The following is a 14,953-nucleotide window of genomic DNA, read 5'->3' on the forward strand; positions in this document are numbered from 1 at the left end:
AGGGAAGTCCTGGAAGAAATCTCTAGTTCTTAAAATAGAATAAATTGTATTCATGTGGTGAAGGTACAAGTATTAGGATACTGCTTTTGGTTTATTTCAGTTAGGTCTAGATTAGGATTAATTGTTATGATTCAAGAAGATTGATTTCTTCTAGTAATTAAGATTAGCTTTTATTTTTTCAATTTTCAAATCTCATTCACATTTACTAATTAATTACTCATTTTGCTTCAGTTGACAGTAGAGCAAAAGATACTTGCTTTTCCCAAAGTAAATTGTCAATTTTGTGTGTGCTTCCCATGTTCTGTATTGGAATGTGGTCTCATATTGAGAGGTCTCTTTGTGGAATGAAAAGATTTTTGTTTTAGGGAGCTTATATTTGAAAAAACAAAATATATTCTGGTGGTTGAGGATATGAGACATTGTTATAGAAACTAAGTCAACTTCTCAGTACTTTTATCAAGGCACCTACAGTTCCCATTTCACTGCAAGTGAAGTAAATCTCATTGAAATAAAGTAGCTGGTGTATATTCAGTACACTTTTAAAAATAGAGTGGTCTATTTTAAAGGAGAAATTGGTGCCAATCTGATTTCTTTCCACTGTTTCTTTGTTGGAATGGGAGAAGTTCTGTAACCTCTCTGTTGTTCTCTTCTCTGTTGACTACTTTGTAAACCAGGGCAGAATTGGCCATTTGAATGTCTACCCTGCTGAAGGTCAGCCAGATCTGCAGGTAAGGCTACTGGAGACCCCAATTGATGGGCCTAAGGTCACAATTAGAAAAAATGTGTAGAAAGAAAAAATACTGATTTATTTTTCTAAATTTAACTTTTTGTTTTCATTAAAAAAGTAAAACATCTTCATTCATTCATGCAAAAGAAATTTGAGAGCCTGCTGTACACCAAATAGACCTCACAAAGCTTACATTCCAGTTGGAAGAGATAGATATTAAGTAAGCAAGTAAATATATAGTAACTCAGAGTGTGATAACACTATTGAGAAAAAAAGCAGAATATGTAGGGTGGTGAATAAGAAGTGCAAGGGTGGGAGTGAGGTTGTTTATTAATACAGAGTGGTCAGGGAGGGCCTCACTTACAAGGTATGTTTGAAAGAGACTTAAAAGAAATTAGAGAGTGAAGTCACATAGATATAAGTACAAAGTGCAAAGGCTCTGAGGCTGGTAGTTACCAGCAAGCAAGAGTGATGGGGGCAGTAGACGTGTTCAGAGAGGTCCAATGGGTGTGTGTTGGAGATAAGGGGGGACACAGTATAGGACCTCTTCCTGCACTATACGGTACAAAGAAAAGTCTCCTCACTTCAGACCCCAGAGACAACAGCTGTTAACAATTTTTTGTGTAGGCTTTGTAAGGAGTTGAGGGAACACCTGGCCCAGCCTCCATCTTTGTCCCATTGCAGAAGTTGCATGTGAGTATAGTCAGCACATAATTTGCAAAGTAGCAGAATTTGCATGGGTTGATGACCCTTGTCTTGGAGAATGATAAAAGTAAGGCAGCTACTTAGAATAAGCTTGTATGTGTTTGGGACATGAGATCAAAATTTTCTTCCCTAGAGAAATCTATTTCTCCACCTTCTTATCTACAGATTCAAATTTCTATGAATAGTAGAGGTGACAGCCTTCTTTTTGAGTACATTGAGTTTCCTTTTGAGTGAGTATATTTGTTGATTTGGTTTATGACCAAATATTATGCCTACCCCGCTTATCTGCTGCTTTTTGTTTTGCTCATTAGACCAAAAAGCTCCTGCTTCCCCGCAGCCCTAATCATTGGGATTAAATGGCTTCAGGTACCATTTTATAGGTCACCGTATCCATATTTCTGTCTTGCACATCAGGGGACATGATCAATCCTGATAACTAACTGTACGTCTCTTTTCCCTTTCTATATGTGTGTTTAAGCAGTAATGGCTGTTGAAGCATATTGCTGAACCACTTTGCCTGGTTGGCTTTGGTGGGATTGAAGAGGCACCAACTGTTTCGTGATTGATGTTCTGCGGCAACCCCATAATGGAAAGTAAAAGGATACTTGATTACCAGAGTAGCTGTGTCTTGAATCACCCATTCTTACTTTCCCTCTCAAGATTTCTGGTTTAGCTAGCCTGTCCTTCAGTGAAAGAATTTCTCTGTGTCTCTCTGTTTGGAGTTTAGCCCTAGAACTTGACCTGGTTACCCTCTATTCTTCTCTTTAATTATAACTTTCTAGTTGTCATTCTGTTACTTAGTATCATCCTTGGGCAATGACCTCAATCAGGAAACATTTTTCCCCCTTCCATCCGCTTCTCCTTTGGTCAGGTACCTGTATATCATCTTGCAGGAAATACTCTAGGCAATCAGGTTCCCCCAAATTTTGAAGTTGCTTTAAATAACTGCTTGATGTGTATTACTTCAGCATTTATAGATGTTTGTAGTTGTCTTGAAAGTATGTCTTTCAATGCCATTCTTCTTTCCTAAGTCTTCAGTGACATGCTTCTTTGTGGAAATATTTCTCTTTATGCCTCTTCTAAAAACATCTTGCTACTCACTTACCCTTACTCAAACCAGAAGTTAGTGACTTGGATAAGTGTCAGAGGTAACACTTGAATCCAGAGTTTCTGGTTACTTCTATTGTCAACTGGGCTAAAATTATGTAGGGTCTTGAATGCTAGATTTAGGACTTCGGACTTCTTTGGGGATGGAATGTGAAACAGTCTTTGAAAATGTGGCACAGCTCTTTGTTCCTTGGAGGAAAGTTAAACTGAGTCATTTAAAAAATAACTGTGTTTACAAATTGGTCCTCACATTGTCTTCACAACAGTTGCAGGTTACATGGTGGCACAGAACATTTTAGGTTATTAATAACTCGTATTACTCTTAAATATGTACTTATGTGACACAACATGCATGCAGTATGAAATTGTTTCTTATATTGGCAACTAGATGAACACTGAATCCTAGAATTGTGTATAGTTTCATTTTTATAAAAATATTTAATAAGATTTGATTGGATTTTCATATTATTAAATAAAATATCTAGCTCTGTATGTTCAATTAAAAAAAAATAGTTGGGTTGTCCAGTCTGCAGAGTAAATTGGGATGTCCACCACTGTAGCAACTCGGGATTCCAGAGTGAGACAGTTCTTCCTTTTCGGTTCTGAGTCTGGAATACAGCATTTAGGATTGTGTCATTCTGGCCATTTATATATTTAAATCCATGCTTTCAAATCCAGACTGAATAATGAGCTGTCTGCTGAATAGTAAAGCGGGTCCAAATAATGTATTTTATGACGAATGCTCTTTTTGGGAGAGGAGTGTGGCGGTCAGAGGCTGTCAGGCGTAGGCCAGTACGGGGGTTCCCAGTAGCTGACTCTCAGAATCACTTTGAGGGCTCCTTGCAGACATGAATTCTGAGGCATTCCCTCCAGAAATTGAGGTATGAGGGATGGGGAGGTAGATTTAGGAGACTGTATTTTTATCTTTTTTTTTTTTTTTTTTTTTTTTGCGGTACGTGGGCCCCTCACTGTTGTGGCCTCTCCCTTTGCGGAGCACAGGCTCCGGACGCGCAGGCTCAGCGGCCATGGCTCACGGGCCCAGCCGCTTCGCGGCATGTGGGATCCTCCCGGATCGGGGCACGAACCCGTGTCCCCTGCATCGGCAGGCGGACTCTCAACCACTGCGCCACCAGGAAAGCCCAAGGAGACTGTATTTTTAAAAAAAGCTTCCCAGGTGATTCTGATCACTTAGGCTTGAGGACCACAAAATCTGAACATTTGAGTTAAGCTACATATCTATATGATTTCTCAGATGGGTGGTTATTTACTTAGTATAAGAAGTAGAGAAGAGTAGTTGATGGTAGTAGACATGGTAAGAACGTGGCTGATTTGAAGTTTTCTACTTCTGTATCCCATATTGTTTTGGAATTACAGATGTCACCGCCTGATTTGGGGATTCTGCCAGCACTTAGTATGGAATTGAGGACTTGCCTCTTAGGGGGAAGGGAAGCTTTTAGACCATATCTCCATTTCCCTTCTCCATTTTGAAATTGTGGAACAAATTCAGGAGAGGATGTTAACATTGAAACTCAGCTGGACAATTTGTTTAAAACTCGACAGGAAGGGCCAATGTTACTTCCTGTCTGAAAAGGAAGTGTTGGCTTCCTTCCCTTCCTCCTTGGCTAATGCTGGTCAACTTAGAGTATGGGTGGGGGAGGGGCTGATCACGTTACTACTTCAGCTGGCTGTCCATTCCATGGGAAATAGGGTTATCATCAATGTTCAGTAGCAGAAGCATTTGCTTCCTTCTTTCCTTGCTTAAATCATGGTGATGGGTGCTGTGTGGGCTCCTGTCTACTTGCCCTTATGTGATAGCCCTGTGCTAGGTTTGGCTGTTGCAGTCCAGGAAGGCTTCCAGTCTCTCAGACATTATTTTACATTCAACCTTATACCTCCCCTGTATTCCCTGACATTTGAAAATAGATCAAGGAGTTGTAGGTAAGAAACTGAAATCCATTTGACACTGAGGGGTAGGTTGTGGAAAGGAGAACATAATTGGGCAGAGGGGAGTGGATGACAAAAGTTTCGTATTTTAAATTGAGCCAAGAAAGCATTCCTTCTAAGTGGGGCCAGTTGGCACTCTTCCTGCTATTTTAGTTCTGGCTTCTCCTTCCTAGTGGCCAATTGTGTTACGTGTTTGATGTGAGTTTGAACTGTGGTCTCTGGGGTTGGGGGGAGGGAGAGTGGTGGAAACAGCTGGTGCCTTCATCAAGCTATCTCAATTATGCTGCTTTTCAGGGTGTTTAGGGGGAGGGTGGTAGAGGAATTGGATGTGTGTTAGCAGAGTCCTAGCAACTCTCAGTAGTGGGATTGGATTCTTGGGCACTCTTAATGCTATGTGGGATGTTGGCTAGTTGGAATGTAGCAAAACCTTTTCCCAATCACATTCTTTTCTCTGCCTCCCCTCCCTCCAGTTCTTTCGGCTTTGGGCCTGACTTGGAGAGAAAGGGGTAGGTGGGAAGTTATATAGCAAAACAGATTCATACTTTTCCAACCATTGAGTATTCAGCTTAAGTCTTGGGCCCTTCCATTTACTTTCTCCTTACCCATTTGTTATTCCTTTGGTTGGGTTTTCTAAATGTCTGCAAACAGCCAGAGGTATAAGTAGACCAGGACTTTTGATGAAGTTGTGCTGAATTGTGATCAGTTGGCTATACTGGTCTCCTTCCCATCGTGGGGTTTCTATATTTCTGAGTCAGCATGCAGTTTCTGTCTCACCTACTCAATCTGAGGCAGAGAACCTGCTAAGCATCCTTTTGGAGTAGCAGTAGCAGCATTGATAAGGGTGTGTCCAGTTCTGTCTGGGGTGTGTCTTTTATAACCCTCTTTTTTTTTTAAGTATCTCAGAAAACTCTTCTACTCTACTATTTTTATCTGCTTTTTATATAACCGTCTCACACAGTAGTACTTAATTGACTGATTTATTTGGCCTGGGCTATGAATAAGGGAGAATTGGATAAGAATACCAACAACTGTAACTGATTTTTAAAATTATTCTTGAGTGAAAAAGGGAGTTAGTCCGATTTAGTGCTAGGTAAGAGATCTCTAACTTTTTTGTGTGTGTACTTCAGTGATAGAGTTTGCAGTGGCTAGGCCCTGCTGTTAAGTTCTGTTCTAAAATGTAGTGTTGCTAAATATTCTTTTTTCTATCCAGTCCTAGAATGGCTGACTATTGTGTGTATACCTGCCCCATTTCCTTCCATCTGGTTATATCATAACCAGATATGGACTAATTCCTTCTAATTGTGCTGTTTTAGACTTATCTCCTTTTGCATCAGCATGTACTATCCTAATCAGGCTTCTGCACAGAGTACTTCTAGCAGATCCAAGAAGAAGGGGAAAGGAGTGTAGGAGAAAGGGAGGAGAAAAGATGAGAAATGATAGTGTATTACTAGTTAGTTGCCTGGAATGTCCCTCTGGTTTGAGAACTCTGTGCTGAGCCTTATACTATGCTTTATGCAAGAATTGAGCCCTGGGGGCAAAGGGTGTTGTTTTGGATTTCAAGAATCTTTGGCTAGGGCTTCCCTGGTGGCGCAGTGGTTGAGGGTCCGCCTGCCGATGCAGGGGACACGGGTTCCTGCCCCAGTCCGGGAAGATCCCACATGCCGCGGAGCGGCTGGGCCCGTGGGCCATGCCGCTGAGCCTGCGCGTCCGGAGCCTGTGCTCCGCAACGGGAGAGGCCACAGCAGTGAGAGGCCTGCGTACCGCACAAAAAAAAAAAAAAAAAAGAATCTTTGGCTAAATAGAGCTTGACTTCTATCTGCATCTTTGCTTCTAAAGTTTAGAGCTAACGTCCAGTGGGCTTGTTTAAGACAACAGAAAAATGTATCATTTATCTCATTCTTGGTGTCAGCTGTGGACCCTTACTAGGAAGGGAGGCTTTCTTTTCTGATGAGGTTCCAAATCTACAGCCCCTGATCCACTCCAGGGGGAGTAGTGAGCAGGAAAAGCTGTTTGTTGTGTTGACTTTTTTTGCTGCAAGAACTACTGTGCAATTCCTAGTGGGCCTCCTTTCATTCCCTAGGGAAGTAGAGAACTTTGCTCCTAGCATCTGCTGGTACCTATTCTGCCTCTTTGTAGGGTGGAGTCTGCTGCCTTTGCTTGTTCTATTTGGGGCCTCTTAAAAAATCAGCTTTATGCTTGTGGGGAAAAGAGTTTGAAAGACTTTGAAAACAGTAGAAATGGGTGATAGAGAAGTTGACAGAGGATGTGTCCTAAAGTAGTTTTTCCAGGTGGGAATATTCCATTGACTGAATTCAGGTTGGTTATCAGATTGCCATGATGAAGCTTTCTATGAGATGTATCACACGTAGCTGAGCGGAGTATAATACCAGTTTTAAGATCCGCAGCCTCCAAAGTGAAGAAACTAGCTAAGTAGGAATCTTGAAAATCCCCTCAGCCCCTCTGAACCCTTAGATCTTCACACAGTATCTTTCTGCTGATTCTTAAAGGCCTGAGCTTTGTCCTATGTAGTGTTGGCTTGGGGCAGGGAGGAGGGTTGTTTTCCCTGAACATGATAAGGAATTGAGCAGGGCAAAGTGGGAGCTCTGGCTGGTGATTGGTAGACAGGATGCCCTGGAATGCAGTTGGCTTGAAGCCCAGAATCCAGCACTTTGTATTTGTTTGTTTCTGGGAGACTGTGGTCTGGTGCTACTGTGACAGGAAGTGAGAAAGCCGGGAGTGGGGGAATGGAGAGGGGCGATGTCTTTGTGGTTCTCCTGTGAAATCTCTTTGTCCCTGGAGAGCAGCCCTGCTACAGGGCTCTACTGAGAAGAGAGCAGCCTTTGTGCGTCTAATGGGTCTCGGAGCATCTAGCTACTCTGAGGGATTAGGGAGTGTGAATTCTGACTGTGGCCTTTTGCGTTTTAGCACTTGAGTTATATAAATGGCTTCGATCTCTTAGGATTGGGGATCTCACTGACTTTTATGTGTGCTACTATTATTTATAGATCTCTAGGATTTAATTAAGAAAGGAATTTTAGAAGGAGATAGATGTTTATTTATATTATGTTTATTCACTGTATATTGCAGATACCTTGTTGAGTCTGAAAGGGATAGAGAGAAACAGGCAATGCCGGGGCCCTACATTTTAGGTCTCATCCTTCCAGTTGACATCTTACTACGTACAGAGCTGGAGAAACCTACCCATTTTTTATTTTAGTATTGAGAGGTACTGGCAATTCTCTGTTTGCGCTTAACTAGGGAATGGTTGGTAGTTTCCTAGGATTTTTTTTTCCCCTCTGTCTAGACTGAAATAGCACCTGTAGCACTCTCTGTCCCCGCCCCCCACCCCCTCCTGCCACCTTTTCCTCTTGTTTTGTGTTTTCCCTGCCCTCCATTCCAGCTGTGAAGCAGGCATCTCTTCTCACTTTGTGGATTGGGTGGCTGAGTCCTCAGCTTCTTGCCGGGCTGGCTGGTCCCTGAGCACACACACAAGCCGGCCTTTGATTACCCTGGAGGACAGCTGCCCTAGGGGCAGATTGCTAACATACCGCTCGAACAGTCCCTCTCCTCTGTTCTGATGCTGGCTAGCAGTCTTCCCTGCTTCTAGTTCCTTCTGTTTCCCACCCCACCTCTGATCTGATCTTTGCTTTTGGTTTAGTGAGATGTCACGTTAAAAATGAGAGTAGGGATATTTGTGATTAGATTTCTTTCTTGAGCTGTGATTAGAGAATGTGGCAAGTAGCCAGATTTCTATAGCGGGCCTTTCAGTGGAAAAGTAGGTGATTGTGTACCAAGTAATACTATTACTTTTGCTCCTCTCACCTATTCTCCTGAGTTCTTTTTCCTTTTAAAATGGGAAATCTAAGGTATTTCTCAATTCTGGCTATTCTTCTCCAGAATTGAGTGAGGTCTTGCTCTTTAAAATGAAGGCAATACCCAAAGGTCTAGGTGCTTCCACCTCATCCTTTCTCACTACCCTCCCCTCCTCCCCCCAAAGTTTACTTTTGGTCACCTTCTCTATTTGAGTTAGAATGACTTTTAACCACAGGAAGCATAGAAAGTTCATACTCATTTCACTCTATCAAGGAGAAGGAACATGGACTTGGAGTAGAAGAGATGCGTTTCTACCACTTACTAGTTATATGATGACCTTGAGCCAGGATAGTGAATACTTTTTTAAAAAAAATTAATTCAATTTAATTTATTTATTTTTGGCTGCATTGGGTCTTCATTGCTGCACACGGGCTTTCTCTAGTTGCGGCACACAGGCTTCTCATTGCAGTGGCTTCTCGTGTTGCAGAGCACGGGCTCTAGGCACAGGGGCTTCATTAGTTGTGGCACACGGGCTCAGTAGTTGTGGCTTGCGGGCTCTAGAGCAAAGGCTCAGTAGTTGTGGCACACGGGCTTAGTTGCTCCGTGGCATGTGGGAGCTTCCCGGACCAGGGCTCGAACCTGTGTCCCCTGCATTGGCAGGCGGATTCTTAACCACTGCGCCACCAGGGAAGCCAGTACTTCTGATGGACTGTTTACTCATCTAAAAAAGGGGCCAACATTACCTCAGAGGTTGTTGGGAAGAGTATCTGTGATAATTTATAGGGGGAGGTCAGTAATTAATGACTCACAACTTTTCTCCCCCTGTAAGGTCAGATTTTCTTCTTTTAGATAGGGAGAAACATTTCCTTCAGCTATCTGCCCTGAGCTGAAATAGGACCTTCATATTTCCTATGATTTCTTCATAGACTCACACCTTCTCTCTCTTGCTTGTCTCAAAAGGGAGGCATACTCTAAACCTAATGGAAGGGGTGTCTTGTTGCTCTTTTCAGGGCTCAGGCCTTTCTTAGGAAGCTGGACTGTAAATATGATTCAGTTACATGCTTTCAGCTTTTCCAAGTCATCTTCAAATGATGGGCAAGAGAGATGGTGGGAATGCCAGAGATAGAAAGTTAGGAGGTTTGGTGAGAAGCTGCCACGTTAAAAAGGACTGTGAGGGGCTTCCCTGGTGGCGCAGTGGTTGAGAGTCCGCCTGCCGATGCAGGGGACGCGGGTTCGTGCCCCGGTCCGGGAAGATCCCACACGCCGCGGAGCGGCTGGGCCAGTGAGCCGTGGCCCGCGGAGCGGCTGGGCCCGTGAGCCGTGGCCGCTGAGCCTGTGCGTCCGGAGCCTGTGCTCCGCAGCGGGAGAGGCCACAACAGTGGGAGGCCCGCGTACCGCAAAAAAAAAAAAAAAAAAAAAAAGGGACTGTGAGCTCATACAGTTGGGGTGGTCTCTAGTAAACCTTAAGGTTAAGCTTTTTTTCCATGAATTTTTTTCCTCCAGCCTGGGGTAGGGAAGAGTGTAAGGTGTCCTAGTTAATTTTAGGATTTCTCTTTTATGACACAGGAGTTAAACCATACTGTTCCATTTTGACTAGACTTCTTCTAATTTCCCATTGTATACCTGACCTCCTTTCTTTTTCCCTCCTTTTGTAGAATGGAGAAAGGCATTTGGCCTCTCCCCTTCCTCCAGTCTGACACCTCCCTCTGTTTTTTGCCCCTCCTTCTTATCTTTGTTTCCTTATTGGTCTCTCCCTAAAGCTCTGCTTTCTCCTTATAAGGCTGCGTGAGGTGCTTTTGGCAGGGTTGCAACAGGGATACAGGTAAGTAACTTGATGTGTCTCAGACTCTCAGGATTGAGAGAAAATTCAGCGTTATCTGTCCCAGTGGAAGGCCTTGGAGAGGCACGTGGGTGGTGGGGGAGGAGGAGGAGGTGGCCTGGCCTGAGAGATCAGAAGGACTTGTTAGACCAGTCCTGTGTGTGTGTCATACACGCTCCAGAGAGAAGCAGGTTTTGTTTCTTTCCATACCCTTTCAGTCCTGGGCCCCCTCACGAGCTGAGAGCCACACCCTTCCTTTGCTTCAAAGCCAGTCTAGCATTTAGACATTTTAGTATCTTATGGTTTGGGGGGTTCCCAGAATACTTGGGAGGGGAAAAGAGAGCAAAAAGAATGTTCCATCTGGTTTCTGAATTTAGGGTCAAGATGGTGGAGGTGATTTTTTTTTTTTTTTTTTTTTTTTTTCCTTTTAAAGTCACAGATTTCCTTTTAAATCCTGACAGGTAACTAGAATGTTTAAGGTGTCCTAGTGACCTATAGAGATTGCTAGCTCAGCCACCTTTTAACAAGGAGTATTTCTTTAAAAAAAACAAAAACAAAAAAAACCTTTCATATATTTATTTTCCCTTTTTTCTCTGAAACGCCAATGAGATAGAATGATCATTCTTTCCTAAGAGGAGGGTGATTTGCCAGAGACTCCCTTAATTCATCAGATTTGTCTTGGACACAGTGAGACCTAGTCCTTCCTTGTAAAACTGAGACTCCTTCAGTCAGCCTTTTGAGTGTTCTTAAGTGGAGAAGCTGAGCCTATCATAAAGCAGATCCCCAGGGAAGCACAGAAACTGCTGAACACCTAAGACAATGCCATTTCTGGAATGTCAGTTTTGTAATTATGAGAAGTGCCCAGTTGACATGAGATTGTGAAGTGAGCACAGTCCTTTCTCCATCTTATTGCAAGTCACGTTCATAGACTTGGGGTTAGTGTGGGAGTGAGTCTTTCCAGCAGGGAGAAATACGAGAATTGTTCTGACTGAGCTTTGAATTGTTCTAAGCTTTGGATGGTGGAGCATCAAGTGGTGGGTGGAGTACTAAGACTTTGGACTTTGGTATAAGCACTCTGTGATAAGAAGCCATAGAAAAGCTATTGACAAAATATATTCCTTTTGATTTAAAAATAAGGTGCCAATTTTCTCTGTTTGTGGTTGAACAGCATTAATTGCTTTGAACTTGGGGCAAATGCCAGTTAAGGCAAATAAATGCCTTTTAGGTGTTGGAAGACCTACCTTTTTTAGTTTGAATGTTATGTAATACAGTTCTGTAATGTTACAGGTGCTATATTTTATTGATTGGTATTCTTCAATAGACGGCTCAGTGTGCTCTTTAAAAAAGCAGTTTGAAATCCCTAGGGTGATGTAGAAGAGGAATTTTGCTTATCATTGCATTTAGAGGGAAGGGATAACTTTATGACATAGGTTTTGATTTCATAATGAAGAAATAGGAAGAAGGGAAGAGGGCTGCATTTGGACCAGGCTCTACAGAAGATAACAGTTCTTTCCTAAGAACCCAAAGACTGTTTTACGGGGTTTAGAGTTCTCCATCTGAAGACAAATAATTTTTCTGCTTTCCGCAGAGGCTTATATGCCTGATTCTGGTCATCTCTTTGGATATACTTATATGAAGTGCATGGAGGTGGGAAAGAGGTTCAGAGTTACCCAGCCTATAGTTTTACATATATTAGCCCATTAAAGCTAAACTCTGAAAAGTAATAAAAAGTAAAGCTTACAGGGTTATCTATAACTTCTCCAAGGTCTCACAATTTGTTTTTGGCAGAGCCAGGACTTGAACTCAGGGTCTTTTGACCCCTGGCCTGGAGTTTAATTTTTTTTTTTCCCCTTTAAGAGTGTGAAGGATTCCTGTAGTTTACAGAGCTACAGTAAGTGGGAGAGGGGAACATGTGGAGACGTGTGGTTTATTCAGAAGCCCTAACAACACGACCAAAACTCTAGTCTCTTGTGTTAACTATCTGTAATAGTATTGTATTGGTAGCAGTAGCTTTCTGCGCGTCAAGACATTTTCTAAGTACTTTCCATGGATTGTCTCGTTTAATCCTCACAACCACCCTATGTATTTTATTTTTCCCATTTTACAGAAAAGAAACCTGAGGATTAGAGAGATTTGCCCAAAGTCATATAGCTAAGAAGCAATGGAGCTGGGATTTGAACGCAGTCAGTGTGATTCCAAAGTTTATGTTCTTAACCTCTAAAAATTATAATTTCAAATTATATTTCTATGGCCAGTTTACAGTAGAGCAGGTCATTGTGGGGATTGTGCTATTGGCAAGTGACTTTCTTCTTTTCCCCCTTTACCCGGTTGGCATTGTCAAACTGTTTGGTCTTTCTGGGTATTTGATTTAATTCAACTTCTTCTAGTTCAGAATTCTTACAGAAGAGATTGAATATTTACTGTTGTCATTGCTTGAATGTGGGAGCCTTGTTGTAGACTCGTAGGTCTATAGGACCTATGGCCTGTTAACAGTAAAACCAGGGCTTCCCTGATGGCGCAGTGGTTAAGAATCCGCCTGCCAATGCAGGGGACACGGGTTCGATCCCTGGTCCGGGAAGATCCCACATGCCGTGGAGCAACTAAGCCCATGTGCCACAACTACTGAACCTGTGCTCTAGAGCCTGTGAGCCACAGCTACCGAGCCCTCGTGCCACAACTCCTGAAGCCCACACGCCACAACTACGGAAGCCTGTATGCCTCAACTACTGAAGAGCCCATGCTCTGCAACAGGAGAAGCCACCGCAACGAGAAGCCCATGCACCGCAGCGAAGAGTAGCCCCTGCTCACTGCAACTAGAGAAAGCCTGCGCGCAGCAACAAAGACCCAACGCAGGCAAAAATGAATGAATGAATAAAAGAAAAAAAAATAAACACAGTGCTGCTCAATAAAAACAAAAGCTGCCTCTTTAAAAACAATTTAAAAAATAGAGTGTAGTTAAGTTCAATCAAGGAAAAAAAAAAAACACAGTTGCACAAGCCTCTTAGATAGCCTAATCCACCAGAGGGCAGACAGCAGAAGCAAGAAGAACTACAATTGCAGCGAAGAGTAGCCCCTGCTCACTGCAACTAGAGAAAGCCTGCGCATAGCAACAAGGACCCAGATGCAGCCAAAAATAAAAAATAAATAAAATAAATTTATTTTTTTTTTAAAAAAAGAGTAAAACCAGTTACTCTGAGAAAATCAAGTGTTAGGGGAATTGCAAGGTTCACTTGTTCACTTTGCTCCTCTCCCGCACCTTGGCAATTCCTTGATGATCTTTTTTTATTTTTTTAATTTTTTGGCTGTGCAGCTCAGCTTGCGGGATCTTCGTTCCCTGACCAGGGATTGAACCCGAGACCACGACAGTGAAAGCCCCAAGTCCTAACCACTGGACCGCCAGGGAATTCCCGATGAACTTTTTTTAAGTGAGAACGAGTGTAATCCATTGAAAATAATAAGTGGCCAACCTGTAAAGATGTTGGCCTGTAGTCTTAAGGCTTTCCTGATTCTAACTGCCAGAATCAGTTAATGGTTTGCAGATTCTGGTCTATAGTATAATTTTCTTATGATGTGTATGTTTGGCATGGACAAGACTCTCAAGCCTCTGAGTTGTGAGGTGGTGTACTATATATCTTGCCTACCTGCTTCGTTCTCTTCCCCCACATATGCTTTCTTTTTCCTCCCATTTATTTCTTTTCTCCCACTTATTTCTTACTTGTAGACATTATGGATAACCCTTTAACCTAAAGATAAATGGAAACTTTTTCTTTTCCCTTTTTCCTGTGATGTTTGGGTAGAAAGCTCGTAAAAGTTGTAGGAGAGAGATGCTGGACTGTCCATTTTATATTGAACTTAAGTTCAAAATTTGCTATTAACTGAGACCTTGGGTAATTTCTACACCTATAGCCTGTTTTCTCATTTGCAGTAAAACTTCCTTAGAGTTGCTGTAAGGATTGACAGGATAATAAATGTAAAACATTCAGTAATTGCTAGTTCTTTTCACCTTCCCTTTCTCCTTAGTAATAAACTGCTAAGGCCTCATACAGGGAATCGAGAGCTCATTATAGCAGATGTGTAATTCTGTGATAACTGCCAGGCACTTAGAGAAGCATCCTATGTCCCAGAAACACTGGTCTAGGTGGGACCTCCTAGTAAATAGTGTTGGAGTAGGGAAACCAGTTCATCCTCTCCTAAGAACCCAGTTATGCACTTGATCCAGTTAATTTCATCTACTAGTTCACAAAATAGTTTTGGGCTGAGGCATTACTATTAAGTAATGTAATTGGAAGATAGAAACTAACTCTTGAAACAACTTAATACCTCACATTTGTATAGCATTAAATTCTCAGCCGATCCTCACAGCAACTCTGAGTTAGACGGGGCTGGTGGTATTGGCATCTTACAGATGAGAACGTGGCAGTGACTTACTGCCATTGTTGGCTAGTGGCAGAGCCAGGACTGGGACCTGTCTTCTGAGTCCAGTTCTGTCCTACAAAGCTCTGCTTCTGCCCTCTTTGAGGCAGAAAATTTCCCCCATGCTGTTAGGCCTAGGAATCCGATCTTCTCTTTCTTAACTTTTCTGCCTTCTTCTCCAAATTAGAGCCAGGTGGTCAGCTTTTAAAGCCACGAAGATGGGAGAAGCTGATGTTTTTCCAGATATTGCTTCCCGACCTAGAGCCCTGGGTAGAGGCCCTACTACCCTTCCTAACTCCCTGTATTGTATTAGCTAAAGTTGTGGGGGCAGAAAGTGGCAATTTTATGGAAGGGTGACAGTTTCTCTGTGCAACAGGGAGTGTTGGCACTGTATGCCTGATAGTAGTGGTAGTTTGGTCTTTTAT

At 42.5% G+C, this 14,953-nt stretch overlaps 1 protein-coding gene across 9 annotated transcripts in view; it reads left to right on the forward strand.

Annotated features, from left to right (window-relative positions):
* The window catches only part of CTNND1 (catenin delta 1), a 48,504-nt gene that overhangs the window by 7,842 nt on the left and 25,709 nt on the right, over positions 1–14,953 (forward strand). Inside the window, exon 2 of one of the 9 annotated variants that reach the window (XM_007119189.4) lies at positions 675–728. The exons of the other annotated variants lie outside the window; for them this stretch is intronic. The gene's annotated coding sequence lies outside the window, so the exon portion shown is untranslated. The remainder of the gene's footprint in view (positions 1–674; positions 729–14,953) is intronic. 9 annotated transcript variants of the gene reach the window in all.

The sequence above is a fragment of the Physeter macrocephalus genome, chromosome 16, assembly GCF_002837175.3.
Source record: "Physeter macrocephalus isolate SW-GA chromosome 16, ASM283717v5, whole genome shotgun sequence".
Lineage (NCBI taxonomy): Eukaryota > Metazoa > Chordata > Mammalia > Artiodactyla > Physeteridae > Physeter > Physeter macrocephalus.